Source organism: Nanorana parkeri, unplaced genomic scaffold (assembly GCF_000935625.1).
Source record: "Nanorana parkeri isolate BGI_ZX_2015 unplaced genomic scaffold, ASM93562v1 scaffold1251, whole genome shotgun sequence".
Lineage (NCBI taxonomy): Eukaryota > Metazoa > Chordata > Amphibia > Anura > Dicroglossidae > Nanorana > Nanorana parkeri.
The window spans coordinates 59,702-64,195 of NW_017307519.1; positions in this window are offsets into that span (position 1 = coordinate 59,702).

Here is a 4,494-nt window from a genome sequence, read left to right on the forward strand (position 1 = left end):
TCATATTACCCCAACATGGGTGTCAGTGGGGGGAATAGTCCCCCATCATTGGTGTCAGTGGGAGGAGTAGTCCCCCATCATTGGTGTCAGTGGGAGGAGTAGTCCCCCATCATTGGTGTCAGTGGGAGGAGTAGTCCCCCATCATTGGTGGGAGGAGTAGTCCCCCATCATTGGTGGGAGGAGTAGTCCCCCATCATTGGTGTCAGTGGGAGGAATAGTGTCCCATCATTGGTGTCAGTGGGAGGAATAGTGTCCCATCATTGGTGTCATAGCTAGTTAGTGGTCTGGCTCGGTGTGTTCTGTGGTTGGGTTTCATTCACTGACCACCTCTGGTCACATGACACCCAGTTTAGGGTAGATGTAAACACTAACTGATAGATATTTAGGAGTTTGGATGCTGTTTCAGCGGCACTAGCGCCCCCCCCCCGATGTCTCTTGCAAAAATAGAAAATTCCAACTAGGGGTGCTAGTACTGTGAAAGGCATCCAGCCAGGGTGTAGCTTTTATCTATGAGTTTATTTTGCTGAAGCACCGCGTATAATACACAATTGTCATTTTTTTTAAAATACAGAGTTCTTGTTTTAACCTTTTTTTTAATATATCCTTGGTTCCGTCTCAGTGCTGCTTTTCTCCTGCAGCCTCTTTGCACCCACTTCCTGTCTACCTGCACTCCAGTGATGGCTGCATGGCATTTCTCAGGCCTGGTTTTCTCAAGGTGACAACGAATGACCACAGTTGGGGAGACAGGGAAGGGGCGTTGTCACCTTTTTAACAGGAAGTGCCTGAACAGAGACCCCCATGGCAGGATCGCCAGGGATTATTGTAATAAAAGCTGCAGTTTTAATGGGAATATATTGTGACTGGAGCAGCTTTGCATGACAACCAATCAGTGGGTGAGAAGACAGTAATGGGGGAAAGACCAGCTCCAGGTAGACCGCAGGCCATACAGGTGACTTGGCCTTTGCTTTCTGTTTAGAGCTTTCAGAGTTCAGTTCCTGAGGTCAGAGTGGACACGCGGAGGGAAAGATCATTGTATGTACTACTACATTTGGGGGGGCGGCAGCTGCAGCTGGTGGGTACAACGTCTGCTTGCAAGCTTCCCGGGATCAATCAGTTGTGTGTACACGATGGGCGTGGGTCCTCCAGGAACAGACCACGTGCGTCTATAGCGCCCGTCACCTTCTTAGGTTGTTGACAATTCTTTTATATTTATTTTAGTATCATTTACTTTTCATTGTGTTTCTGTTTGCTCGCCAACAAACCCGAAGCGATTGTTCTGCAGGCCGTGGCAGGAAATCGCAGGCTGTTGTCAGCACCTCCGGGAGACCCGTCCGTAGCTGACATGGACTGCGGACACAAATGTTACAGTGATCCTGGAGTGATAGGACTGTGGGAGAGAGAGAGATACAAAGTAACATTGTTTATAAACATTGATCAGAGGGGAGATAGAGGGATACAAAGTAACATTGTTTATAAACATTGATCAGAGGGAGATGGAGAGATACAAAGTAACATTGTTTATAAACATTGATCAGAGGGAGATAGAGAGATACAAAGTAACATGGGGAATAACTGTATAGGATGTCGGGTGAATCACGCTGATGAGGTAGAATCTGCCCTCTCGTATGCTTGTGTCGTGGACTCGTGTTTCGGGTGAATCTGCCGGCTGTGTTGCGTGTTGTAATCATGTGACGGAATTGGCTCACTCCTCCGTTGCACAATCCTCGGGGTTGCTAAACCTCGCCGGTACTTGCAGTCAGCGCCTCACGTTTGCTGCAAAACCCGGCAGAGGGATCCTGACTCATCTGGAGGTTTTTGTCCGGTGAGTTCCGGAGAAACCGAATGGCCAGTTAGCTGGTAAAGTAAATACTTTTTATAGTTTTACGAGTGGGGGAGGGTTACATTTGTGACCCAGTATTGGCCTCTGGCGGCAGGGCTGGAGTGTGACAGGAAGAAGTAGCACAAGGAGCTTGCTGATAGGAGGAGAGAGCAGAGTGACTGAGAAATGAGCTCAATGCTGTGCTGCTTCTGCTTTCACAGGCTGGGGGGGTGGGTCCATGATGATATGGGCTCAGGGGAAGTGGGCTGAATGATGCTGGCGATCAGACTCAGCACATCTAGTGGCAATAAAAAGTGCTGCAGGGTGACAGAGAGGTGAGCTCATCACTGCGCTGCTTTTCCTTTCACTATGTAATCACAGGCGGGTGGTGGGTGCAGGATGACCTAGGTTCAGAGGAAATGGGTTGAATGATGTCAGACGTCAAAGAAAAGTACAGAGAGATGAGCTTGTCCCTGTGCTGCTTCTCCTTTCACTGCTTAGTCATTGGATGGGGGCTTGTCCGGGATTACCTGGGCTCAGAGGAAGTAGATTGAATAATGCCTAATATCAGACTGAGGATATCTGGGGGCAGAGAAAAGTACTGCAGAGACAGCGGAGTGACAGGGAGATGAGCTCATCACTGTGCTGCTTCTCCTTTCACTGCTTAGTCACTGGATGGGGGCTCGTCCGGGATGACCTGGGCTCGGAGCAAGTGGGCTAAATGATGCTGGACTTCAGAATCGGGACATCTAGTGACAGATAAAAGTACAGCAGGGATAGCCGAGTGACAGAGAGATGAGCTCATCACTGTGCTGCTTCTCCTTTCACTGTTCAGTCACAGGTTGGGGGCATGTCCGGGATGACCTGGGCTCAGAAGAAGTGGGCTGAAATGATGCTGGCCATCAGGAGAGGACATCTAGACAGCTTGTGGCAATGTTGGTTTTTTTTTTTGGTTACTTCCTGTCCCTGGTTTGGCCATTTAAGTAATGGGGGAGCAGTTGTTATCAGGGCAGGAATGCCAAATTATATATAGAAGGCTTAAAGCCATTTTCAATGTCCGCTTTTAATAATCCCTGGTGACCCTGCCACTTCGGACCTTAATCAAGCACTTCCTGTTTGAGTGACAACGCTCTGTTCCTGTCTGTCAATTTTGCTCTCGCGTTGTCACCCTGCACCCGATGGAGACTATTAGAGGCTGTGTGATCACACATTACACAGACATGGTCCACTGGGGGTAACACTGCCCTGAGAAATGTCACACAGCCATCAATTGAGCGCATGTAGACATGAAGTGGCTGCTAAGAGGCTGCAAGGATTAACAGCACAAAGGATGGGGGGGAAAAACATGACTACTGTTTGACTGAGAGGATGCCGGAGGGGTCATTGTCACTCGGGTGCATTGGGGTCTGTGTACAGGAAGGCCAAGACATGGGAGATACTACAGGGAGTAGTTCACAGTGGAGGGGGTTATGAAGGCCAGTCATGTGACCGAGTTCTTAGCTGTGGTCATGTGACCGAGTTCTTAGCTGTGGCCATGTGACCGAGTTCAAGGATCATCTGACAGAATGGAGAAAGCGAGACATCCGCTTTGTGGTGAACTTTTTGCTTCGTAAGCAGTTCAGACCAACACGAGGAGTCATGCGTTTATATTTTATATTGTGTCTATTTTCTTTAAGTTAATAAGCAACTCCTCAGAATTAACATAATGTGATCGGTCTTTATTACAGGAGGGGGCGGAGACGAGACCAGTCACCCTGCACAAGGAGAGAGAGCAGCAGGTACCGGTCTGTATTACAGGAGTGGGGCGGAGACTAGACCAGTCACCCTGCACAAGGAGAGAGAGCGGCAGTGGGCAGTCTTTATTACGGGAGTGGGTGGAGACGAGACCAGTCACCCTGCACAAGGAGAGAAAGCGGTAGTGGGCGGTCTTTATTACGGGAGTGGGCGGAGACAAGACCAGTCACCCTGCACAAGGAGAGAAAGCGGCAGTGGGCGGTCTTTATTACGGGAGTGGGTGGAGACGAGACCAGTCACCCTGCACAAGGAGAGAAAGCGGCAGTGGGCGGTCTTTATTACGGGAGTGGGTGGAGACGAGACCAGTCACCCTGCACAAGGAGAGAAAGCGGCAGTGGGCCGTCTTTATTACAGGAGTGGGTGGAGACAAGACCAGTCACCCTGCACAAGGAGAGAGAGCGGCAGTGGGCGGTCTTTATTACAGGAAGGGGGCGGAGACAAGACCAGTATAAATTATCTTGACATGTTTGTTTGTTTTTTTATCTGCAGGCTCCTCAAATCGTCTCAGCTCCTCGCCCGCCACCTTGCCTCGAATGGAAACGCGAACGCGCGCACAGAACCCCAAACGCGTTCATCGGATTCCTAACAAAAATCAGCTGATCGGACCATCCGCCGCGGCCGCCGGGAGTCAACAATTTTGCTCCGGCAGGAAAATGCACAATTTCTACTGTTTTGTATCCTCGGGAGAAGAGTTCTGATCCCGCCCCCTTTTTTTTCCTTCTCTTCTCATGACATTGCCACTACAGATGAACTTGATGACCGGTGCTCACAGCGCAACCTACCCTGGTGTTCAAAAAGAGCAAACCTTCATTTTTTGGGGGGCCGGAAGTCCATTTTTGGGGGGTTTTTTCCTCCGGTGATGATACTTGTATATAAAAAAA